This window comes from Alexandromys fortis, unplaced genomic scaffold (genome assembly GCF_014885135.2).
Source record: "Alexandromys fortis isolate MF-2015 unplaced genomic scaffold, M_Fortis_MF-2015_v1.1 scaffold_358, whole genome shotgun sequence".
NCBI classification, from domain to species: domain Eukaryota; kingdom Metazoa; phylum Chordata; class Mammalia; order Rodentia; family Cricetidae; genus Alexandromys; species Alexandromys fortis.
In genome coordinates, this window is record NW_026068229.1 from 187,774 (window position 1) to 215,314 (window position 27,541).

General features: G+C 38.8%; 1 long non-coding RNA gene across 1 annotated transcript in view; it reads left to right on the forward strand.

Annotated features, from left to right (window-relative positions):
* Positions 1–27,541, forward strand: part of LOC126493711 (uncharacterized) — a 255,197-nt gene that overhangs the window by 59,023 nt on the left and 168,633 nt on the right. Inside the window, exon 4 of the long non-coding RNA XR_007589859.1 lies at positions 24,394–24,479. This is a non-coding gene — a long non-coding RNA (uncharacterized lncRNA). The remainder of the gene's footprint in view (positions 1–24,393; positions 24,480–27,541) is intronic.

Below are 27,541 nucleotides of genomic sequence, written 5' to 3' on the forward strand. Positions count from 1 at the left end.
TAAGATCCTCTCTGGTAAGCCAGCTCATGGGCTACATAGAATATTAGAAATGGGTTAGAACAATATGTAAGAGCTAGCCAATAAGAAACTGGACCTAGCCGGGTCAGGCAGTGTTTGAAAGAATACAGTTTCCGTGTAATTATTTCTGGGTATAAACTAGCCATGCGGGCGGCCGGGTGCCGGGGACGCAGCCCTGCCGCTCCTATTTCAACACATACTGATATGAGTGACCTGTGTTATCACCTGAGATCTGAGACCATGGTGACATCTGGGACCATGCTGCTATATCTGGGTCCATGGTCCTATTGTAGCTGGGGTCTTTGTTGATGTCTGAGGCCTGTGTTTCCACCAAAATCCTTGCAGATGGATTTTGCATGCCCGAGGCCACGGTGATGTTGGAGCATCGTTCTGAGTTGGCCCCTTCCCTCACCAGGCACCATATCTCAGGAGAGCTGCCCTGTCCCTCCTGGCCTGGATGTAGGAGAGCTGACCCTGCCCCTTGCTTGCCAAGGGAATGATGGCTTCACCTCTTCAGAACCACCACAAGCAGGAGGTCCTTCCCCTGGTTAGCCTCCACATGCCGGATATCTGGCCCATTCCCTTACCTTCTGTGGCTGTTGGGGTGGGGATGGGTGGGGTGAGGGAGTGACTGACTCAGCTACTACCCAGGCCCATCACAAGAACAACACAACAACAACAATAAAATAACAGAAATCAACAATGACTGCTCATTGACATTTCTCAGCATCAATAGTCTCAATCTCAATAAAAAGATACAGACTAACATAATGAATGCAAAAATAGCATCTATCCTTCTGCCACGTCCAAGGATCACTTCTTAACATACCTCAAGGTAAAGGGTTGGAAAACTATTACAAGCAAATGGACCGAAGCAAGCTGGTGTAGCCATTTTAATAGCTAACAAAATAGATTTCAAACAAAAACAAATCAAAGGAGATGGGGACAGAAACTACATACCCATCAAATGAAAAATCCACTAAGAAGACATGACAATTCTTAACATCTATGTATCAAACACAAGGGTACCCAAGTTTATAAAAGAAACACTAGTACCGCTTAAATCACATATTGATTCTCACACACGGAGATTGCAAGACTTCAATATCCCAATTTTACCAACAGACAGGTCACCCAGAGGAAAACCAAACAGCAATGCTGGAGCTAACTTATATTATAAACCAAACAGACCTAAAAGATATTTGCAGAATATTAGACACAAAGTTTTAACAGATACATGAAAATTGAAATAACACCCTCCATCCTATCTGACCACCATGGATTAAAACTGGATATCAACAATAGAAGCAACAGAAAGCTACAAACTAATGAAAATTGAACAACTTTCTATGAATGAAAAATGGACTGCTGAGAGAAATTAAGACTTTGTAGAATCTAAATGAAAGGGAATACATAACATACCCAAACGATTGGGATGTAATAAAGACTATTCTAAGAGGCAGATTCATAGGCCTTATGTAAGCAAGTGCCTACATAAAAAATTGCAGAGATCCTGTTGTGGAATATTCCTTTATACTGTGTCACTGTAATTGGTTTAATAAAAATCTAAATGGCCAATAGCTAGACAGGAAATATAGCAGGACTTTTGGACAGAGATAACTCTGGGAAGAAAAAGGTAGAGCTGTCAGTCAGAGGCAGAAGAAGCAGGATGGGCAGAACAGAGATGGTAGCAAGTGCATGGAAGAACATAGACTAAAAAATACAGGTTAATGTAAGTTGTAAGAGCTAGTTAGAAATAAGCCTAAGCTAAGGCTGAGCTTTCATAATCAATAGGAAGTCTCTGTGTCATTATTTGGGAGCTGGCTGGTGGAACAGAGAAAGACTCATTACATGATTCCATACTAGTAACTTAACAACACACCTGAAAGCTCTAAAACAAAAGAAGTTGCAACAAAAAGGAACAGACTAGAAGATATCATCAAATTCAAGGTTGAAGTAAATTAAGATCGAAACAAACAAAACCCAAACAGAGCCTCAGTGAAACACAATTGATTCTTTATGAAAATCACTAAGATTAACAAACGCCTATCCAAATTAACTAAAAGGCAGAGATCCAACTTAACAAAGCTAGATATAAAAGGGGTTGTAACAACAGACCCTGAGAAGAATCATAAGGATATACTTTAAAAACCTCTACTGCACTAAATTGGAAAAATAGAAAAGAAATAGATATTTTAAGGCACTTTATTTTAATGTTTATTAAACCAATCAAAACACTTTTGCAGTGCCTTGCTGGAGGGTTGCCTCATAACTGAACCATCTTTTCTAATGAGGAAGAAACTAGGGCTTCAGGTACCTAGCTTAAGTTTGGCCATGCACCATCATAAACGCTTTGACATCTCCAGGTGGCTGAGCTGATGTAGGACTGGGGCGGTGATGGAATAAGATGTTGACAAGTACCCAGAGGAATGAACCAACAGCTTAGCACCACAGTTGCCAAGTCCAAACCTCACAACAAAGGGAAGCTGGATAATTTTCTTGATACATAGCACTTACCAAAGTAAAATCAAGATCAGATAAGCAATTTAAGCAGACCTATAACCCCTAGTGAAATAGAGTGGTCATTAAAAGTGCCCCTCCATCCACAAAAACAAACAAACAAACAAACAAACAAAAACAAGCTTAGGGCCAGGTCAGACTTTGAAAGAAGAGATAATGACAATATTCTTCAAATTATTGCATAAAAGAGAAACATAAAGAACATGGTCTAATTTATTTTACAAGGCCGCAGTTATCCTGATACCCAAACTACGTAAAGGTTCAACAAAGAAAAATATTACAGACCAAATTCTCTTATGAACACAGATGCAAAAATTCTCATTAAAGTACTTGCAAACTGAATAAAAAACCACCCACCATGATCAAGTAGGCATCATCCCAGAGCTGCAGGGATGATTCAATATACATACATTGATAAATGTAACTCACCATCTAAACCAACTGAAAGACAAAAACCACATCTCATATAGAAAAGGCATTTGCCAAAAATCTAACACCCCTTCACAACAAAAGTCCTGGAAAGATTTAGGTATAGAAATTACATATCTCAACATAGTAAAGGCAACAGTTTGCAGAAACTCCATAGTCAAAATCAGCTTAATGGAAAGAAACCCAAAGCAATTCCATTAATATCAGGAGTAACACAAGATTGTCCATTATTTTCATACGTATTCAATATAGTACTTGAAATCTTAGCTAGAGCAATAAAAGGGATGCAAATTATAAAGGAAAAAGTCAAAGTATCTTTATTTATAGATGATATTATAGTATACATAAGTGACCCTAAAAATTCCACCAGGGAACTCCTATAGCTGATAAATACTTTCACCAAAGTAGCTGGGAAAAAGTTAACTCACAGAAATCAGTAGACCACCTATAAACAAATGTCTAAGAAACTAATTACACTAAGAAAAAATTAGGGAAAAATATCTTTCATAATAGTCTCAAATAATATAAGGTATTTTGGGTTATTCTAACCAAGCAAGTGAAAGTCTTATATGATAAAAATTTTAAGACATTGAAGAAAATACCAGAAGACAGGAAGATCTCACATGATCATGGATTGGTATGATTAACATAGTAAATATGGCCAGCTACCAAAAGCAGATACCAGATTCAGTGCAATCCCTATCAAAATTCTAACACAATTCTTTACATATCCTGAAAAGACAATTCCCAATTTCATGTGGAAAAACAAAAACCCACGATATATTGAACAATCCTAAACAATAAAAGAATCGCTGGAGGTCTCATCATCCACAGTTCCAAGGTGTACTATAGAGCTCTAGTAATAAAAACTACATGGTATTGATATAAAAAGAGACATGTTGCTCAGTGGAGTCAAATTGAAGATCCAAGCATAAATTAACACACCTATGGATCCCTAGTTTTTCGATAAAGAACCCATAAAGAAACAATGGAAAAAAGACAGCATCTTCAACAAATGGTTCTGGTCAAACGGGAAGGCTGCATGTAGAAGAATCATAATAGATTCATATTTATCACTCTGTAAAAAACCCAAAACCACATAAAACCAGATATACTGAACCTGATAGGAGAGAGCATTGTCATTAACTTTTTTTTCAAAGTCTGGCCTAACCCTAAGCTTTTTTTTTTTTTTTTTTTTAGTTGGGAAACTCAAGGAGATAGAAGCCATAACTTAATACCTTACATTGCTTGGGTGATGAAGAACCAGAGATTAGATAACCCAGGAACCTAGGGTAAAACCAAATACTACTGTTCTAAACAAAACAAACAAACAAAGACAACACAAAAATGTAGCAATAAAATGACTCCTCATGACATTTTGCTATACTCTGATATACTTATAGACCACTACCTATTTTCTTTGCTACTTCATACTGCAATTTTGCTACTATTGTAATGTAAATGTTTTGGCAAAGGGGTTGTGACCCACAGATTGAGAACCACTAAACAAACATGATCTAAGTTCATTTGAATCCACAGAGATGAGGTAGCATGCACAGGGCCTGCATGGGTCTACACCAGATCTTTTGCATATATATGACTTCCATCTTAGTGTTTTTATGGGCTTTCTGAGTGTGCAAATGGCTGGGTCTCTGAATTCTTTGCCTTCTCTTGGGCTCTTTTCCTTCTGTTGGTTTATCTTGTCTAACTTTAATGTAATAGTTTCTGTTTTATCTTATATATTTTTATTGTATTATATTTAATTATTCTCCCTTAGAAGTCTGCTTGTCTCTAATGAGAGGAAGAAATGGGGTGGACTGGAGGGGGAGGTGGGGAGGACTGGGAGGAGTAGATGAAGAAAACCATAATTGGTGTATTATGTGAGAAGAATCTATTTTCAATAAAAGGAAAAAATAAGTAACTATTTCATAACACAAACAGATAAACAAACTTGAGACAGCAAAACTGCTTAACATTTCAGAATAGGTTTAGGTCAGGACTTTCTGAACATAACCTGACAGTCAGGCAACCACCCAAGAATTGATACAAAGCATTTTAGGACACTTAAACACATCTGCATAAAAGAAAAGCTGCCAGTAGAAAATCTTCACCAGGTATCCACCAGAAAAGGGGTTAAAATCTAAAGTATATAAAGTTGTACAAACATAGGCTGAGTTTTTTTGTGCTGCAGCTGCTCTCAAATAATCAGGCAGAGGCTTAATATTAATTACAAATGCTTGGTTGATAGCTCAGGGTCGTTACTAGATAACTCTTTTTTTTTATGTTTTTTTGAGACAGGGTTTCTCTGTAGCTTTGGAGCCTGTCCTGGAACTAGCTCTTGTAGACCAGGCTCGACTCAAACTTACAGAGATCAGCCTGCCTCTGCCTCCCAAGTGCTGGGATTAGAGGCATGCACCACCACTTCTCAGTTTAATAGATATCTCTTACATTTTAATTGAACCCAAATTTCTTATTTATGTCCTGTTATGTGGTGGTACCTTTATTAGCATGGCATGTTCATCTCCGCTATCTCAGCATCTGGCTGGCGACTCCTCTGACTCCTCCCTTCCCCATCCCATCATTCTCAGTTTGACTTTCCTGCCTTCCTTTATCCTGTTCAGCTATTGGGCACTCAGCTTGTTTATTAAACCAATCACAGTGACATATACTCACACAGTGTGTAGAAGGATTGTTTCATAGCAGACAATTAAATACTCGAGCCCACAAAACTGCCAAGGAAGTGGACAGTTAACAAAAGAGGAGTTATAAATGACTGATGTATATCTTTAAAGTGTTTAACATTTTTAACTATCACAGAGACAGAAATTAAAACTGATTTGAGCTTCCATCTCATCCCAATCAAAATGGCTGTGCTCAAGAGAAGAAAGAATAACAAATCCTGGGGAAATAACTCTTTTTAAACTGTGAGCAAAGAGATATTGTTAGGAACGAATGCCTGGTATATTCACTATCAGAATAGAGTTACTGGTTTCTCAAAAAGCTAAACATGCCATTCCTGGGAAAATATGAAAAGGATTTCACATTCTACCATGGACCTCTCTACACACTCATGTTTATTGCTGCTATTTTCACAAGAAATGAATCAGTTTTGATGTCTATCAGCAGATGAATACATAATAATAAGGTGGTGTATTCACGCAATGGAATTCTACTCAGCAACAAAGAAAAGTAAAACTATGAAATTTTCAGGAAAATGAAGCTGAACGATATTAAGCAAGGTAACCTAGAAAGACAAATACCATACGTTCTCACATATATGTACATCCTCGCTTCCAATTTTTATATAGATATATTCATGTGAGGGTAAGTGTAAGGAGAGGCCAGAAAACCAGCAAGGAGTTCATGGATGGATAAAAACAGGCTTGAAGGGAGGACGGCACAACACACATGATATGAAAGTGGAAGGGAGGATTCTGAGTGTGGGAGAGCACAGCAGGGGCAAGGGGGGCACAGAGACAACCAATATTAAGTATGTCTGACATGTGGCAAGGAAATTTGTTATGTATGCTCATTAAAGAAGCTGGTTTTACCTATACGGTGTTGCTTTGCCTTGAGTTCCCCAAATTTAGTGAGAGAAATTAGGTCATTAGTAGGGCTTGCAGAGCCTTTTAAGAACTTTTAAGTTTCCCTTTTACAATGCTGATGCAGCTCTGATGCCGTTCTGTACCCAGTGCTCACCCTAGCTCATAAAGTATTGGTCATGTGTCTTGGCAAAGCCCAATTTAAGCTACAGGAATGAGAGATTCACGTAATTTTGTGTTATATTATTACCACAACTATATGATGCTATGTATTTTTGAATTTATATGAGATTGAGAGTCCATTATAGTGGTTTAAAAGCTTTCTTAGGGTTGGAGAGATGGCTCAGTGGTTAAAAGCACTGGCTTCTCTTCCAGAGGTCCTGAGTTCAATTCCCAGCAACCACGTGATGGTTCACAACCATCTGTAATGGGATCTGGTATCCTCTTCTGGCCCGCAGACATACATGCAGACAGAATACTATATACATAATGAATAAATTAAATCTTAAAAGAGAAAAAAATAAAAGCTTTTTTTAGGTTAATTTATTTTGTGTGCATTAGTGTTTTGCCTCCATGTTATGCACTTGTGTATGTGTGGTGCCTGTAGAGTCCGAAGAGGGTACTGGGTCTCTTGGAACTGGGATAATGGGTGGTTGTGAAATCTCCTATGGTTTCCGGGAACCTAACTCAGTCTTCCATGCTGCCAACCACTGACACATTTCTCCAGCCCTTCATTATAATAGTTTTATAAATGACTCCATATATTTTTTTTTTTACAGAATTAAGAATCTGACTGAGATGCCTAAATTTTCCAGGTGTAAGTCATTGAATTTCACAGAATAAATGGTGTATTTAGTATAGTCATAAATTTGGAGTTCATGAAGTTCTGTAACAGAGGCATTTTTTAAAAAGTGCTCGAATGGTTCTATATCCTTTTTGCTTAAGGCAATTTTATATTATATAGCTAATATAGATAGCTATATTTTGATTTTTTTAACCGCAAACGTTTTATATTACACACACACACACACACACACACACACACACACACACACAGTATGTATATTGAATTCTGGTTGTCAGGCTTGCATAGCCAGCGCTTTACCAGTTGAACTATTTCAAGAGACCCTCATTTGATAACTTTTTTTTTTGTTTTGGTTATTCAATGACATCTATACATTGATGACTATTCTTCATCAAGCTCAAGCACAAGAATATGACCTTAATAGATCTCTGAATAAATATTTTGAATGCTTTTTTCTTTTACTAATGTTTGCATGAGTTACTTTCCTGTGAAGGCAGCTTACAGAAGAGAGAGCTTATGTGTGCTTATGGTTCCAGAAAGAAGTTTAGGGTCCATAATGGCAGAAGCAGTGTGACAGCAGGTGGCTGGCACATATGAGGACTCAAGCTGAAAGCCAAGGGCAGAAAGCTCACATCTGGAATTGCAAGCAGGAAGTGGAGAGGACTAACTGGAAATGGCACAAGACTTTTGACATACAGCCTCCAGCAAGATCACGCCTCCTTAAGTTACACAAACAGCATGACCAAATGAAGACCAAGTGTTCAAACACCTCTGGGAGATGTCCTCCTCCAGTTCACCACAGTGTTTTGGTGTTGTTATGAAGATGCCAATTTTCGACTTTGAGACAGGGAAGGGAAAGGTTTTATGGTTTTTGACCTCTACCCTAACGTGAAGCTTGGCTGTTTATTAAAGAAAAATGATATGCTGTTTCAGGGAATTGCAGATTAAAACCAAAAAACAAGTAATTATTCTGGAAGTTGTTTGGCCTCTTTAAAGAGTATACGTGGTAGTAATTATATAATTAAGGAATTTCATGCAGGTGAGTTGTAAACTAATTTAGCTATGAACATCAACATCTTGAACTGCAACTATGGGAAATGCTTTTTAAATTAAGCACTTTTTAGTGCCAACTGCCTTGGCAATTCATTATTCTTTACTCCTTTTTATTTTTTTTAATCTTTAAAGCTGACTGCATGCTGGGATGCTATAAGATTTCTGTTTTTCAATCAGTCTGTAATGATAAGGGTCACATTTCAATATCTGTGCTATAAAAGCAGTATACCTTAGGAGCTTTACCAGCACAGCATGGGGTAGCAGTTAATGTTTTTATTTTTAGATAAAGGATTGGAATTAACTTTTAAAAAAAAAAAGTGTTAGGCTCCTGATAATGAATATCTACTAACTGATTAGGTAAGGAAGAGCATTATGATTCACAGTGAGAGACGGCGCCAGGTCAGTTTAGCATCTGCGGTGGTTAACACACATGTAGAGTAGTGATAAATGATGAGTGTTAATACTGCGGAAGGTGTTACTTGTGTTCCCATCACAGTATCCCAGATGCAGCAGATGCAGTATCCCATCTTCAGTAGAGGGGATGCGTCATGACTAGTAGAGCAATGGACAAAGACTGGGGGGTCACAACCTCCTTCCAGGTGTTATAAGGAACCGAGTCAACAGTGCAAGGACAAACTAATAGGATACACGGCCTGTAAAGGGTGATGACCTTGACTTACAATAGGTTTTATACCTTATTTTTTTCTTATCCTCGACAGAAGACAGATTTCGTTTTTCTAGGAGAGTTATAAGCAATAGGAGTTTGTAAAGTCCATTTTCCCCCCTCTGAACCATAGTGGTTGGTGTTCTAACTTGTGAAGTCTGATAACCCCCCCTTTTCACATTCATTTGCTTCATGGAAAGGTAAGGCTTACAGAAAACCAATTTCAGATGTTACACCACACATAACAAAATTCAAGAAGTTTTTTCTTTCTACTAAGAGATGCAAACAAATATATTTTGAGAATTCTAGAATGTAGATAGCATGTGTGTAAAAATACATCTACAGATCCTAAACAGTAGATATTTACAATCACAGATACTTTTGAAACAGAACATCAAACTACTCCAGTAGTGGTTATCAGCCTCTGAAAAGAGAGAGCCTGAGCGTCAAGAGGCAGGGAAACGCTGAACAAGTCTGTTGTTGGGTAATGACTTTAGGGAGTGTGTGTGTGTGTGTGTGTGTGTGTGTGTGTGTGTGTGTACGATCAGGCAGTGGCTCTAATTGATGGTTTATTTACCTGAAAGATAAATAGACTGGCGAGTCTATGGTTGAAAAGGTGATGTATGATGTGGCAAAGTTCTCAGCAGGCATCTCCTCATCTGCCTTGGAGCCTGAGTATCAGGGCTGCTTTCCACTGATCTGTGTCTCAGCGATTTTCAGCTTGTTTTTGTCATATATATGTTAAGAAAGAGTATGTTGAAGAAATAGTCATCAAGCCAACAGTTAACATTAATAAATAAAATTGAGCAAAATTTTCAGAAATTGTATTTATCCAGAGGAAAAAAAACACACTATCTTCTTAGTATTTATTTAATAATCACAGATATTCTTTATCTATTTGTTCTGTGAACTGCAAAAAGTAAACACTTCAAACCTCAAATCTTCCAATCAATAAATGGGTTAATGAACTTCACAGGCAGTTTTCAAGAGAAGAAACCAAATATTTTCTTAAATGTTCAATATATTTTGCCATCAGAGAAATCCAAGAAAAAATTATTTTGAGAGTTTTTTTAATCCCAGTCCGAGTGGCTGTCACGTCCCCCTCCCCCCAAAAAACCCAAAACCAAAGGCAACAAAGCTGGTGATGATGTAAGGGGAAAAACAGTCTCATCCCATGCCCATGGAAAGTCCAGTAAGAGAGCTGTTGGTTCCATCTCTACTGTGTGCCAATATTGCACACTTAGGGTTATGGCATGCTGGTTTTTGATGTAGTTCATAGGTGCCATAGCTGGGTAGGACTGTTGGTTGCCTCCCTTCTTTGAAAGCTTGCATGGTGCCTTCTGATACAATGAAAGCTAGTTGTCAGGGGAGGTGTAGTCAATTCATTCCCACTTCTAAGGACTCTGGACCCTGTTAATAAAGTGTGTGTTGTCTTCAACAATAGTGACTTACCTTTCACCTCTTGGGGGCAACCAAAGGCAAAAGCAATAAGCTATATGTTTGGGCAGTCTCTTGGACAGCCCTCGCTACCAACTCAAAAGAGAACTTCTCATATGGGTATTGACGTTTAGTTTGTAATCCTTTCGGATAGGACTAAACATACTTTCATATTGCTTATAAATAGGAAAAAAATTCTTTACTTAGGAATCAATTCATGCCCTGGCTAAGGAAAATTCTTTGAAACTAACTCAGTAAATAACATTTTGTGCTTATTTACCAAAACCAGAAAGACGTGACGACAGTTCTAGGACATGTGGAAAAGTTCAAGACCGGTGATGCAATAGAAATATGATACTGTGCACTTGATTAAATATTCCAAAGAACAACTAGAAAAAAATCGGAGCCAATTGACTTAAGTTTTGGCAAATCAATTCCAGTTTCTAAACTGGAGGGAGGAAAATTGGAGGACAGGACTTCACTAGGAAAACTATTCAAGTAACTGATGAAGACTTGCACTCCTGGGAGAATCTTGCAGCCTTTGGCAAGGTGAAGTCAGCTTCAGGTGGCATCAACTTTGTTTTCAAGCTGAGATGAAAATAAGTATCTGGGTATAAACATGATAGATTATAAACAGGGGGAAACCTCCAGAAGATGGCACACTGGCTTCCTCAGCACAACGGAAAGGAAGAGGAAGGGCCAGCTACTGCATCCCGGCCATGCAATTCTCTCCTATTCTTACTAACCGGACGTGTCAAGATGCTGCTAGAAACTGGGTGAATGTGAGCGGTGAATCATGGAAGAGATTAGGGAAGTGCTTTGTTCTTATTTCCTCTTGGTTCGTGTGTTTTCTTGTTTGATGTTTATGGGAAGTTTATAGTCATATTCATTCTTCAGAGAGTCAGTTCTCAACTTCCTTCGGTCAGGGGGTTGAACAAACAATTAGAGGGAAATGATTTAGTCAGAGTCAGTGTCTTTCTCCCTTTCCTTCCCTTCCTCTCTCCACTTCTCTCTCCAACACATCAATATAGCACTAGCACCAAATCATGCTTAGGCTCAGGTTTTAAACTTAGTTCCACAAATGACCTCTCTATGATATAATGGTGGCCATTGCTGTATATGAGGCAGCTACTCCATTCCTGCTGAGCATATTTTCCTGCTGAGCATAGAGTAATGTATAATATGCACATGGCTAAAAAAAAAACATGTTCAGAGTACCAAATAATTTAAAGCCAACTGTTTTGCTTTTGTTGCTTTGACCTCAGTGATTTTGGAAAGAAAGTGATGTTTTCAGACATATTTGACTTACTATAATAAATCATGAGGCAGTACCATTTCTCAGTTTTTCCTTGTCTTCTGTCAATGGGTAGTTAGATATTCATAATACTTAGCGTTCATCTAACAAAGGAGAGCTAATTCTCCTGAAAACCAAATCCCTTATCCCAGCTACATTATTTATGCTTTACTTTTTTTCATCTGAAGACTCCGAGAGTGGGTTCGAGTTATCTTTAGCCAGGCCCAAATTCACATGCAACTTATTAAGAAAACCCATGAAAATAAAATAACCGTTGAGGAGAAAATGCCTAAGGTTGAGAGAACCTGTTACCATTAACAATTTATGGTTGCCAACAACTTACGCTTAGATTTTCATGCTTTCTTCTCTCAGCAGATTGATATGCCACAGAAAATACCATGTTTATAACTTGGTAATTTATTTTAAGAAGAAACATCTTAAATCTTAAAGAAATGAGACTTCAATATTTATCAGTGTTTTACAAGGTCCTCAAACCTTTTACAACCATTTATAAACCTAGATTGCCAAGAAGACCTGTATGATGTTTAGGGGGCTGGATGAAATTGTAAGGCACACAGAGAAGCAACTGTTTAATGTTGAAGAGAGAAGGTTGAGAACACAGTGGTTGATGGCTGCTGGGAGCTTCCACATCAACAGCAGGAGAAGGATTCTGTGGGTAAGAAAAAGGCAGTGCAGTTACCCATACTATGGATTATCAGGAACGATGGATTATCAGAGACTTGGTTACAGAGTTAAATAATTTCAAAAGTAGAAAATTGCTAATATAAATATATATAATCCAGATATAGGGTAAAGGTGGAGCAATGTACCTTTTTTTTTTTTTGGTCTGGACAATCTTTATGTAAAATCATGATGCCCACGAATAACTATTATTAACACATGGGTGGCTTGGAACATGCCTTTAATTTCAGCACTCAGAAGGGAAAGGCAGGCAGATCTCTGTGAGTTCAAGGCCAGCCTGATCTACGGGTAGCCATAGCTACGTAGAGTGAGATTCTGCCTCACCCTTTGCACCTCCCCAAACCTGTGCTTGATGATCTGCTGTGGTGATATCTTGTTTGTACAAATAAAGCCTGTCTGAAGAGGGCAGAGCTAGCCACTAGCTAACCATAGAGGTCTGGAGGTCTGTACAGACAGACAGGAAGTGATGTGGCTGGGTGGAGAGAGGAAGTGATAGGTGGGAGGAAAACAGGAACTCTTTTTTTTTTTTTTGATTGGGAAATGGAGAGGTAAGGTAGCCGTAGATTTGCTCCTTCATCTTTGATCTATCAGCATTTTCTCCTATATCTGACTTCAGACTTTTATTATTAAGACCTATTAGAATTCATGCTACAATTGGCCACATAGTACACTCATCATAGGATCCCTCCTATAACATCATGCCAAGTCCACATAACAGTGAAATAAGGAAGAAAAAGGATAATATGCTAGAACTCGGATTAGACTGTAAAACTGCCCCTCTCTTCCTTTTCTTCCTTCCTTCCTTCCTTCCTTCCTTCCTTCCTTCCTTCCTTCCTTCCTTCTTCCTTTCTTTTTTTTCTTTGTCTCCCCTTCCTTACACCAGCATTCACTCTAGGGAGAACCAGATTCCTTCTCAAGAGCAGCCTGGTGTGTGTGTGGGGCGGGGTGGGAGAAGAAACCTTCCAGCGGCTGCTGAACTGAGAAGAGAATGGCTTCCAGCCTTGTGTCATCACCCCAGGCTGGGACTAGATCTTGACTACAAATTCAAGAGTCTCTGAGGCAGAATCATGGAGCTAAATAAATGTCTCCCAGATTCATGACCCTGCGGTGGGTGAGATAATATGTTTGCAGCTTGAAGCAGCTAAAATGTGGAGGTAATTTGTTATGCAGCAATAAACAAGAGATACAGCATCCATTCCATTCCCAATGGTGCCTTGATTTGGATGAAAAATTATAAGGTCACTCTGCATAAAAGATGCCAACAGAAGTCTTACTCATGAACTTATTAGGAGTTTTGATTTACAGTTAAAGATGTAACATGTAGTTACTTAGGAAAGTTATCAGGACAGAGGCAGTCAATAGTGTCTGAGGTCTAGATCTGGAGATTCAGAATCATGAAATAGAATGATAAAGTAGATAATATCTTTTGATTTAGAATCAAGCTTGGTTGGATTTGAATTCCGATACCATTATTTACTGTCTTTGACTACTTACTTTGCTTTTAGATGCTTCAATTTTAAAATGTGAAAAATGGGGGATTATAATAGTACCATCTTCACGGGAATTTTGAGGTTAAATGTGTGTAAAGGACTTAAATGATGGCCAGAACACAAAGTGTTCAATAAAAGTTATCCTTTATTATTGCATGGAGGAACCGAGTTGACATTTTATCTTTGCTTTATTTATGGATAAATAAATAATCCTCTTCTAATGGCATTCTCGCTGATTCATTCCCAAAGTAATTTTATATTCTTGCTGTGTGTCTTGAGATTTAAGGTAGAAATATGTTATCCCTTAAGGAACTTACAAAATAGTTGGAAAATTTTCAATATGCTTTTATGCATATTATTTATATTGAATAATATATATAATAAACACCACAGATGATTGCTTAGTTGTGGCTTGCCTTGTAGGTTTTTCAGTTTCACAATAATGAAAAAGCATGCATAGTATGAAGCACACATAGAATCTTGAACTTTGTTCTTTTGACAGAATGGATATATGTAGCTGCATAGTCTCCAGATATGCTGGGCACTGGAAGTGACCTATGGCTCAGTACACAGCATCATCACCAGGAAATATAACTGATATTCTCATGTACTATGTTGCTAAGCTATGGTCTTCTATAGGCTAAATGTGTTAAATACATTAGTAGCTTGAAAAATTTTCATTTAAGGTGGGTTATTGGAGCATAACTGTATCACAAACCAATCCTAAGTCAGGGAGCATCTCATATACTTCTATATGAATGACCTGAGCATGCATGCATTAATTGTAAAAATTACTAATGTCAAGGATGAGGTGAAGTGCAGATTGATTCAGGGAAAAGTGGGAGTGGATTAAAGAGTAGGCTATGGGAGTGTAGAGCTAGAATTCGATACATTTATGGAAATGATGGGACACTTTCAAAGAAATACTGGGGCTTTCTTTAAGGTTCCAGTTGATGCCTGCACCAACTGTTTCCTGAGCAGTTTTTAGGACAGAGTGAATATCAAAAGAGTAGTTGTCAGATGGATATGTCAAAAAGGAAGGATAATTATTTAACAAGTAAAGAACAGTGGGGATTGGGGCATGTGGAAAGGGCAGCCAAGAACTGGATGGATGGTGGCTAATTTTGTTGGAAAAACCAGAGAGGAGAGGAGATATTTTGGTGACATGAGGGTGAAGATCAGTTGCAGATAGTGAAGAAGAGTCATGTTTGAAGGTTTTCACACCGTGGAAAGCTGAAGACACACGGAAACAGATGGGTTCTTCTTGAAAGTGTATGTGAAGAGCTACTAATGAGATGGTGTGGGAGATAAGTTGTAAGGTACACTGAGGAGCAAAATGGGAAGGTAAAGGAGCGAGTTTGGGAGCGTGTTTCAGAGCCAGCAGTGGGGAGTTAGAATTTGGGAGAAAGGGGAGAGAAGCCAATACAGAAGGAGGAGAGAGAAAATAACAAGGTTCTTTGAAAAAAAAAAAACCACAAGGAATTATCTAAATTATATGTATACTTCAAATGAAGTTATACCACTTGGGCTCACAATGCTGCCTGCAACAGACATAGTCTAACAAAAAATCCCCAGTACTAGGCATGTTTGTGTTTTATTTTTTTGTCTCCCCTCAGTTGTTGGTTAGGGAGCCTAAGAGACTCCTAAGACAGTATCAGCTATTGCTGTTGCTCTTGGTTGCCTCCCAGTGGTTAAAGGTAAGTCCCTATTGCTGAAGACACTCTATTGTATTAACAGCCTTTTCATAGAGACATTTATAGACGATGCAGTCAGTTCAACAAATAAACTTCTCGAGGTCATTGCCCCCTAAGGCTGTACTTTGTACGAAGTCCTTGCCTCCGATGACTGTACTTGGCTTCTAGAGATTAAGCTGTAAAACTTCTCCGAGGTATAAGTTATGCATTGTATTAGCAGGAGAAGAAATCGAATGGATTTTTCATCTGTCACAGATCTTGTGCTAAGGAAAATGTTGCCAGGTTACCGAGGTCTGTGCTACTCAACATTCCTTAGATGATTAATGACTGATATCAATCCCCTAACGATCATGCATCTTTGTATTCATTTCTTTCCCCTCCTGAATTAATTTTTGCCTTTTTTTATTGCACCAAAGAAGCCTTACATTATTAAGAGATAGCTGAGTCACATCATCAAGTAATCTTAACATAGAAAAGAAATGTAGGAAAAAAATTCCAACGACTATCAGTGCATTCTCTGAAACTGTTTTATTTTCCGTGAATAAAGGCCTCCTGTGGTATTCTTTTTTGAATCTATCATAAACACATATCAACCATGTAAAATTGAACTCCTTATTTCCCTCATAGAAGAAGAAAAAAAGAATTGAAATGACATAATCCCCATCTAGAATGAAGTAAACTTCAGAGGACAGGTACTTTCTACTTAAATTATTTGACGCTATCAAAACTATCATTTGTGATTGTTTCACTAGTTGGAGTTGCTTACTTTATTGAGGGAAAGAGGTTGGCAGAGCAAGTGCCTGCACTTGTCTTATGGAGTTTCTTGTCTTGTTCTTCAATTTTAGTAACTGATTTCCCATCATCTTCTGAGTCACACATCATACCAACCCCACCCATTTCAGGTGGTGTGACACAGTAGTCACACCAGTTTCAACTGAGTGTGCCAATAGGAGTTACGGAGAACACATTTGGAGTAAATCCATTCAGGTAGCAGTGCCATTAGGATGCTTCCCTGGTGGGACTCCCTTTGGCTGTTATTCACTATGTTATGGCTTTATCCTATAATGGCCTGGAGCAGCAGGGAAGCCTTGGGATTTGGCTGACCTAGCTAGGGAGAACCCAATACTTTAGGCTTATCTGCCTTCCTGAGTTCAGCCTTGAAGGCAAATGGATATCAAGTAAAAGCCTCTAGACTCTACAGCAATGGATCCATCTTTGGCCTTTGTGTTGGGGATCAAACCAGGCTTTGGAAAAGGTTTTAGGTTCTTATTTACTCTATCCACAGAAAAAGACTAATTCTTCCAGTATACGTTTTACAGTGGTTTTAGAGTTTGTGGTCAACATTTGTGTTTATTCTACTTTTGAGTAAAGATGGAAGGCTTCGTCTTGTTTACTTCAGATGGTAGAAATCTACCAAATTTTATGTAATTCACATTGGATGGTAGAATTTGAAATTTGTCTTCTTTAAGATTATGCAAGGCCATGTGCTTAACTATGTTCATAGCAGCATTATTTGTCATAGCCAGAACCTGGAAACAACCTTAATGCCTCTCGGTTGAAGAATCGATAAGGAAAATGTGGTACATTTACACAATGGAGTACTACACAGTGGGAAAAAATAATGACATCTTGAAATTCTTGGGCAAGTGTATGGATCTAGAAAACATCATATTGAGTGAGGTAACTCAGACCCAGAAAGACAAATATAATATGTACTCAGTCATAAGTGTCTTTTAGACATAAAAGAAAACCCAGCCTACAATTCACAATCCTGGAGAACCTAGACAACAAAGAGGACCCTAAAAGAGACATATATGGATCTAATCTACATGGGACGTAGAAAAAGGCAAGATTTCCTAAGTAAATTGGGAGCATGGGGACCATGGGAGAGGGAAGAAGGAGGGAGGGAAGAAAGGAAAGGGATCAGAGAAAAATATATAGCTCAATAAAAACAATTAAAAACAAACAAAAAACAGAGAAAAAGAACATGCAAGGTTTGCTACACAGAGAAATCCTGTCTCGAAAAACCAAGGGGGGGAAAAAAACATGCAAAGCTTCAACAATCTCCCTATGCACTGATACTTTCTTTTTTCTAGTCACTAGAAATTAAAATGCAAAGAGATTTCTAAGTTCTATGATTTAAATTTGCATTGGATAAAAATGAACTATTACTGAATTTATTTGACCCAAAGGAATCACTATTGAAGCCACAGTCACAAGTAAAGCAGGAAGAGCAGAATGTCATTTTTTTGATGAAAGAAAAATTGCCTATGCGATGAGATGTTTATTTTGTAAGCAATGGATATGTCTATTTAAATGAGCGGAGGGCTTCACCTGTAAGTGTCTTTCATACTACCGGAGTGACATGATGCATATCATCTGTCGATGTGTTCTGTGTGCAGGTTATGATGTTCGCTTGAAGAACACCCCGCTTACAGCATTCATAGTACAGTGCATGAAGAAACTTGGTGCCCCAGAGTTTTAAAAGCCATTAATCATACTGAATTAAGACAGTTAACCAAGCCTTAGACACTGACAAAAGATCATCCCTCTGGGTTTTTTACCTTGAAAATCTTTAGAAAATGATGGTTTCAGCTTTCTCCTTGATTGCCTTAGTAAGCCAATTCATTTTGTGTAAAAGAAGCTCAAGGTAAATGACATGGCTATGTCAGCTTAAAGTCATACTTTCCCTCACTTATAAGCAGACTTCCATTGTTATGATATATAAAGAAGCACTGTCAAGAAGCCAGCAGATCATCCAGGGGCAGACCAAGTAGAGAGAGGGACCAAGAACAGATTCCAGTTGGTCTTCAAATGAAAATAGTTAATGCACAGAGGAGACATGGAGCAAGATGTGGTATAGTCCTCTGAGGCAAACAATTGGAGGAAAATATATAATTGGGTTAATTTCTATAAATTATATAATTTCTGTAATTAATTTAAAATGAACTCCCTTCCTCCCTCCCTCCTTCCCTCCCTCCCTTCTCTCAGGGTTTAACTGACTGTGTAGCCCTGGCTGTTAGATATCACTCTGTAGACCAGGCTGGCCTCAAACTCAGAGATCTGGTCTGCCTTTGCCTCATGAGTGGTGGGCTTAAAGGTGTGTACCACCACTACCCAGCTCAAATAAAATTTCGTAATTGGTGTTTTTCTGCTTGCTTCTCTAGGGCTCTCCTTGGTAGCACATTATTTCAGCATTGGTTGAGTCAAGGGATCTGGGTTCTTGAAGTCTGACAGTGGTAAATGGCCCGTTAATGCTGATCTGAGAGGCCTCTGTGATGAGTCTTCACAGTTGGCAGAAACTCAGAATTGACTAGAGTTTGGCAGGTGGTTTTGAAGTTAGGCAGACTGGGAGTATAGAGTTTACTGAAAAAAAAAAAAAACCTTAAAAACTCAAGACTTCTAGGTTGAGTTTCTCCAGGCTTAACTGTACAAGTTGTCCCAATATATTACTTCCTACAATCTAAAAGATGGATAAGGGAGAGAAGGGATCTTTGCTCTGAAACCCATTTTTGCCTTAGATCTTGCTTTTTTTTTTTGCCTTTGAATTAATTTGTGGAGACTTTGTGGCCACTGGTGTGATAATGGAAGAGTCATCTTTCCTAAATGCCTTCTCCACTTCTTTCCCCTTTAATTGTCTAAAAGGAAGAAGAATGCTACGATTTGAGGCAAAAATCAAACTGAAAGAAGAACCTAAAATAGTCATCTTTTTCCAACAATAGGTGTCTGGCTTAAAGCTTATTTCTGCTCTTTACAGCAAGTGGCAAAGTAATAAGGGAAAAGAGCAATTGGAAGTTGGTGACATTAAAAATAGTTATAATTTGCTCTCAAGGCCTCCCTTCCAAAAGTGAAATGATGGTTAAAGGAAAAATATGCCGCTTTAAAATGAACTTTAAACAGTAAGCTGAAAAATACAAGCAAGGAATTTTTAGAGTAGTACAAAATGTACTATGTTCTAAAAAATTGAAATGAACTTTGAAGCACCTTTTCAGCTTGTTTGGTTCTCCAATGGTATTTCTCTGTCATTGTCACTAAAGCTCCCCAGACCTTAGGCATAAATCCATAATGCTGATTTCTGTTCATACCAATAGCAAGGACAGCAAGTATCGAAAATTGTTTGCAATAGATTAATGGGTAGGAGAGATGGTTCTGTCAAGAAAGTACGTGCTCTACAAGCCTGGGGGTAATGTGAGTTTTGATGCCCAGACATGACTTAAAAAGCCAAGTCCAACAGTATGCAACTCTAATCTCAGTGCAGGGGAAAAAAGACACAAGAGGCTCCTTGGTACTTGAGGGACAGGAGTCTTGCCAAATGGGTGAGCTCCACATTCAGGGAGGGACACTGCCTCAAAAAATGATGAGTTTTTAATTAATTATTTTTCCGAGTCAGGGTTTCTCTGTGTACCCATGGCTGTCCTGGAACTCACTCTGTAGATCAGGTTGGCCTTGAACTCATAGACTCATCTGCTTCTGCCTCCCAAATGCCACCACTGCCCAGATGACTAATTAATTTTTATGCGCATGAGTGTTTCACCTGCATGTGTGCTGCATGAGTGCCTTCTGCTCATGGAGGCTGGATGAGGGTTTCAGAACCTCTGGAACTGGAGTTACAAATGGTTGTGAGCTGCCATGTGGGTGTTGGCTTTTGAACCCAGGTTCCTCGCAAGAGCAGCAAGTGTTCTTAACCACTGAGCCTTCTCTTTGGCCCTGACTGAAATCAATTTTAAGAATTGGTGGCTAAATAATGAAAGTTCATTCTTAATGAATTGATGTAAAATAAAAAGAATAAAAATTATCTTCTTTCATGGTTATCTACTTTCAGGTTTGAGATCTTGAAATTAATATGTAGAGAAAGAATTGCAAATTAATTTTTAGTTATTGATGTACAGGATCCAGAAGAATAATTTAAATTAAGAACCCATTCAATAACGTATAGAACTCCTTTTATTTTGAAAACGGAAGCAAGACAATTCATCATGTAAATTAGTAATTTATTACAAGGGTGCTAATTATACTTATATTGCTATAATTAAACTATAGCATGATTAAGACTCTGCCTGTCTTTTCCAGTTACTAATAAATATTTTAAACCATTATCTCATGATACTATGCTGTCTTCAAGGAAGAAGTTTTCTTCAGTGAATACAAATAAAATATTAAACCACATAAATAAAAGTGTGTTATCTTCTGTGGATTTTGTTGATGTGATAGGTGGAAATTAAAATGAGATCAGGGTCTTAGTTCCCTTATGTTAAACAAATAGAAACTAAAGCAACAAACAGTTAAAATAACAATAAAAGAAAGCCTGGGAAGAAATAACTTTTGGGATCAAAAGAAGTTACTACCAAGCTTTATTTTATTTCGTGTGGAACTAACCCACTGTCTTATCTGTAAGAGCTACAAATATACTCAAACAAGAGATTGTTCATCAGAGATCTGTTGACATGTACTTTTCATGATTCTTCCATGTAGATCAAGTTGAAATATAGCCGACCACTTAATTTCTTTGTGTTCTAGTTGGCACCCTTTACCCAATCTGGAGTTTATTTAATTTACTCCAGATAGCAATAAAAGTCACAATAAGTCATTGTCCTTCCATTCCTGTTTAAACAGTTTAATGTCAGAGCATGGGAAAAAGAGATGTTTGCTCTGTATAGCACATGCTATGGGAGAAATAGTACTTTGGCAAAGAGTGAACAGGAAGAATATCAACTGCAAGGTGGAGAAGAGGTAACTCCTAGAGAACATGCAGCCTACTAAAGCTTTAAAAGAAGACCTATCAATACTCAGAGGGAACTTGTGTGTGTGTGTATGTGTGTGTGTTAATTTTCATATATTGTGTGTGCATGTGCATGCCAGAGAAATCAGAATTGAGTGTCCTATTCTCTCTCTCTCTCTCTCTCTCTCTCTCTCTCTCTCTCTCTCTCTCATCTATCTATCTATCTACAAGGTCTCTCACTGGGGTGTGTATGTGTTCATTTGTGATATTTTGTGTGCATGTGTGAATGTGAAGGCCACGAATTAGAATTGAATGTCTTTCTCTATTGCCCCCTAATGAATTAATTTATAGACAGTCTGTCACTGAATTTGGAACTCAATTCAGCTAGACTCGCTAGTCAGTGAAAAGAATTCTCTACCCCAGGTACCACCTTCTCCAGTACTGAGGTTGTAAATGTGCACAGTCAAGCCTTGCTTTCTTTGTGGGTGCCTGGGTTCTGAATTTGGGTCCTCATGCTTCTGTGACAAGTGGCTTGCACACCAAACCATCTCTCTGGTTGCCTAGGGGTATCTTTGAGTTTAACAGGATAGATAAAGCCAATAAATAATGACATAAATAAAAAGCATATTACCAGCTATCGTTAAGTGTATTGTGTAAAAAATTCAGTAGGGAGGCTAAATTTTGGTGGATGTGAGAAGTCAGCAGAGGGGCCAAGGAGAGATTAATTTGTCAGGTGAAATTGAGTCCTGGAAATATGAATGTGGGAAAAGAAATGACATTCCAGATAATTAAACTGTGAAAACCACAAGCATATAAACTTGCCTGGGTTTTGAAATAATATTCAAAAATTATGTTTGATTAGGGAAGGAACAGTGACACGATCAGAATTTGAGTGAATGGATAAGGGACCATGGGAGTGAAATAAATATCTCTTCATTATCCTTGACTGTGGGGATGAAGGGAGGAGGAACATCCAATAACTCCCGGCCGAATCTTGCTGCTTGAGTGATGGATAACTGCAAATTACAGAGTGAATATGGCCAAAAGACAGAGCAGAAATTAGGTTGAGAAACATAATAAGAATAGTTTAGTTGAACCAGCGGAGATATTTGTGGATCTTTAACCTTGGCTATAGAGCAATGCTTTTGTTGAAAAACTAGTTATAGCCTTGAGATAACAGAAGTTCCTAGCTGAAGTTATTAAAGTAGAAGTGTTTTAGTGGCGTGTCAAAGTAAGAGAGAAGGCAATATAACCGGTAACACTAGTATTTAGGAATGACTGCAGGGTCAGCACTTAAATCATGAATAGCATTTAAGTGATGTGGAAGGATTAAGAGGGGGTGTAGAGAACTAAGAGAGAGGGATATCATGGAGGTAAAAGCAAAGCAAAGTTGAAGGAAGTCGGCAAGTTTGGGGACCCAAGTTTCTAAAAGTCTCCAGAGAGGGAGAGGAAACTCAAAAAGCATCCTTAGGATTTAGTATGCACATGATGGCAGCGTTGACGAGACAGTGACCTTTGAGAAGAGGAAGACATATTGAAATGCCTGGGTTTGGAGCTAGCGAGGAGATGACGAGGATAAGGGGCCTGATGGAGTTCAGAAATCTAAAGTACACTGTTAGCAGTCTGCACATGCATACGGCTTTCTCCAGAAACTCTCTGCAGCCCGGGTGTAAGTTCAGAGAAGGCTGGTTGTTATTTTATCCAAGATCTAAAATGAGCAGAGAGGAGAAGGAAGCGAGCTAGCATCAGCAAGTGAAGACTAAGAAGAGAGCAGGAGAAGACATAACGTGGGCCTTAGGCTGGTGAGGGAAGGAGGCAAAGGCGTGGGAGAGAGGCGATAATGAGGGTGAGATGAAGTCTTGCTGAGTGCCTTTCATAGACATTGCTTCCTCAGAAGCTGTTGTGTGGGGTTCCTCTTGCCTTTCCCCAAACTATCATAGTTATTTTTTTTTTAGTATGTTGTGGTTTGGGCCTTAGCTGTACAACAAAAATTTCTGTGTTGAAGGGTTGGTCCCTAATACAGCAATGTTTAGATGGGTCTGGAGGAGGTAGCTGGAACATGAAGATTCTGCCATTTATTAATTGATAAATTGATTAATTTCACTTGTCGATTCACAATTAAAGGGCTTCTGGGAGGCTCTTGTTGTTTTAGCCTTCCCTAAAAATTCCATTATTGTTAAATTTCTTCAAGCCCTCTTATGGATTTTTAATTTTTAGTGATGAAAGAAATGGGCCTATACAAACCTTAACTTCTTGGCTAGGACACTTTAGCTTACATACTCTCTTGAGGTTTTAATTGATGGAGTAGTTGTCTCTGGTGTAGAGGGCTTAATAAAATATTCCTTAGGAGATGATGTAATGCCGTTGTTACGTGTGTGTGGGGTCTCCTTAACAGCAATGTCCATGGATCGGTAAAGGGCCTAGAAGATGTACCACTCTGGAGACAGTTTCAGCGTACAGTGTCTGTTTTATCACAATGAGCAACCACTTGTGGAAGCCTATTGACTGTGAGCGGTAGGCACATTACCTTGGGCTGGATAGTGAGTGCTAACACCACCAGGGTCTCTAAGAGGAAGAAGCACATCAAAGTTGGAGAGCGCAGCCTTTCCCACAGGCCAGCCACTGGCTACTCATGCTACTTTAGAATTCTGCGTTTTGACTTCAGGAGCACGGTGTGCCGTGCTCCTTATATAGAAGTATAGTGTGCCAGGTCATGCTTGCATTTTCTCCTACAATATAATCTCCAAGATTTACCTTCTGTTCTTCCCAATGAACTTGAAGAAATCCTTTTGGATTTAATCTCTTGGTTCTTTGCTCCCACCTATGATATTTTCCAAAAAAAAAAAAAAAAATGTTGTCCACCCCAAACTGCTCTACAATGATTTCAACATACAAGTTTTTTGGGGTGTGTCAAGAAGTACATTTTTGGGGGTGTCATGAAGTGCAGTGTATGGCAGAAGAGACAGAAGGAAAGGGAATTATCTTTTGCCCATTTCCCCACATCATTTAGTGTTTGCCTCCTCCAGCCAGACCTGTGCGCTACCCTGCTGGTGTCCTATCCACGGCTGTCTGAGCTGGAACTGAGCCACCAGCACTGCTTTACAAAGTTTAGGTAAGTTTCTATCTTTGGTAGCTACTGTTTATGTAGTGTCCTCTCAGGAATCTGAAGGTCATGTTTGAGAATTGGTCTCCATTTCCTATGCTGTTCATATCCACCAATCCCCACTTTCTTTCAATTATACTTTCAACCTACTTGTCTGCTCTCTACCACGTTAGGTTTAACTTCACAGTTTCTCTTGTCTGCTCTCTACCACGTTAGGTTTAACATCACAGTTTCTCTTGTCAGCTCCCTACCATGTTAGGTTTAACTTCACAGTTTCTCTTGTCTGCTCTCTACCACGTTAGGGTTAACATCACAGTTTCTCTTGTCAGCTCCCTACCATGTTAGGTTTAACTTCACAGTTTCTCTTTCTTGGATTCTGGAAGTCACTCCCACTTTGACTCACATTCTTCTTCCTTCAACTTTTCACAAGCAGTTTAAATGATTCTTCAAAGCCCCGCTGATTGTCTCAGTTGTTGGTTTAAAATCTCCACAATAAGCTGGAGTGTTCAGTTCTTTGGTGCACATCTTTAATCCCACTATTTGAGCAGCAGAGGCAGGTGGACATCTGTGAGTAAGAGTCTCTCATGGTCTATGTAGTAAATCTCAAGTCACCTAGGGCTACATAATGGGAGCCTGACTCTAAAATTAAAAATTTCCATAGTAGTTCTCCTTCCCAGTAACAGAAAACACTTCATGATCTCACCACATCTGATTTTTTCACCGTCCTCCGTTGATACTCCCCAGTCTGCATTCTAAGCTGCATCTCTGCTGTATTTCAGTTTCCCAAGCAGGTTAGCCCTCAAGCATCCTCATTTTTTACGGTAATAGGGATTTTATTTAAAGTGATGTGGCATGGGTACCCCAGCCAAACAGAGAACATCTCCTCAGACTAGGCTTGTATTATCAACAGGTAGCTAAATATCTGATCTAAGAAGCCACTGTGCACACTTGCACCGTACTTATTGCAGTGTTTACTGTCTTGCTTCTTAGAATAGACGCCTCCTGGACACAGAGGAAGCATCCTGTGTTCATTGTATTTCTGACTTTGCTTTAGAAACAGGCATGCTTTTTGGGTCAGTTTTTTTATTAATTAAAATTTTCCATGGACAATTTCATAAATGTCTATATACTGATTACTCTCAAACCACCATTTTTTTTTAAAATCCCCCTCTCACCTTTGTATGCCCCTCCTCCCTCTTTGCAAACCTCTCTCTCACATTCCTGTCTTTTTGTACTGTTTTGTACCTGCCAAGTTCTTGGGCTGTCTATGTGACCACATGTTTAGAGCTGTCCATTGGAGCCTGACGGGCTTAACAGTGGGTATATAGCTGAAGACAGTAATTCTGCCTTCTTCATACTCTATCATTAACAGCTCAGAAGGGAGGAGTAGGATCTGATGAGCCCTTCCCCATCCCAGAGTGATTGTTGACAGAGCCAGGGTTTTGCAGGACCAAGGAAAGTAGCCACAGCTGCTATAAGTTCATGATTGCAATGGTTGGGTTATGCTCAGAATATTATATAGCTTCTTTAATGCTTCCTTTCTTTTTTTCTGCAATGTTCCCTGAGCTTTAGAGGGGTTTGCATAAACGCCTTGTTTAGGGCTGGACCATCAGCTGTCACTTTTTCTCAGCATCTTGGGTAGCCATGAGTCTGTGTGTCCACTGTTGTTCTCTACAAAGAGGAGCTTCTCTGAACATGGCTGAGAGTAGTTTTTATCTATGGGTATAAACATCGATATTTAGGAGGCAGTTTGTGTTGGGAATATGATTTTAAGGTGTGTTACTTTTGCTTATGTTGTATTTGTTTAACTCTGTGAAGCTGTGATACTTTGCCTGCCTCGACCACCTGATGATTTCATAAAGATCTGAATGGCCAGTCATGAGGTAGGAGAAAGGATAGGCAGGGCTGGCAGGCAGAGAGAATATACAAAAGGAGAAAACTGGGAGGAGGGGTTCTGGAGTAGCATCCCGAGAAGGAGGAGGACACCAGAGGCCAGTCAACCAGCTACATAGCGATCCATAGAGTAAGCATAAGATTTAAATAATAAGGGAATGGGAAAAACACAGAGGCCAAAGGGGAGATGGGATAATTTGTTAAGGAAAGTGGGCAAGAAACAAGCCAAGCGAAGTTTCTTCGCTTATAAATAAGATTTTATAAATAAGAATTAGACTGTGTGTGATTTATTCAGGAACTGGATGGCGGGCCCTCAAAAGAGTCCAAAGAGTGTAACATCATAATATTACTACAGTTTGGCACACCGACGTGGTGCTCATATTTCTATCTAGAGCCTGAAAGAAGTTTAAAAAATGGGATGCGTCTCCTTTAATAGTTTCAGCTGGACGATTTCTGACGGCCAGTGAGTTCTTGAACACCCAGGATATATAAAGTAGGAACAAAAGACAAAGATGCCTGCCACAGTGTAAGCACTGGCCTTCAGGAGGCAGAAACAGCCAAGAGCCATGCGGAGTATCCAGGCATGGCTTATCAGTTTAAAGTTTGCTCCTGCAGTCAGAAAATGCTAAACATACGCAATAAAAAGGTCCATATGGAAAAACCTCTAAACAGGTTCAAGTGTGTTTAACAATGTGCGTAGGTTTAAAGAAAGGAAGAGGGGTATAGTCATAGAAAAAATGAATAGTTCAAAAACAAAATGAAGTCTTTAAAGAGAGTGTAAAAGTACAAGCCGCACGAGATGGGAAATACACAGGGAGTCTGGAGCCTGTGTTCTCTGTGTGCCATTGTGTTGATTTTGAATTGTTTGCTTGCTAAAATGCAAAGGACAGCTGCTAAGAGACTCAGAATTGAAAGAGGTCTGTGGAAATAAACAAGACTAGATATTTTAAGAATGCCTTAACTTTTAAAAAATCAAAAAATATTATTTGTCAAATGGAAATCAAAAATGCTTCGGGGAAGCGATTTTGTTTTTGTTTCCACAGGAAACAAGAGGCTGTGGACTCAGTTCAGGTTGACTTGGATTTGGTTTGGTCAAGGAAGACCACCTACAACTTGACAGGTGATATTTATCAACAAAGGTTCCTGATGGTCTTCCCTGGACTCGGTCATTATTTCAA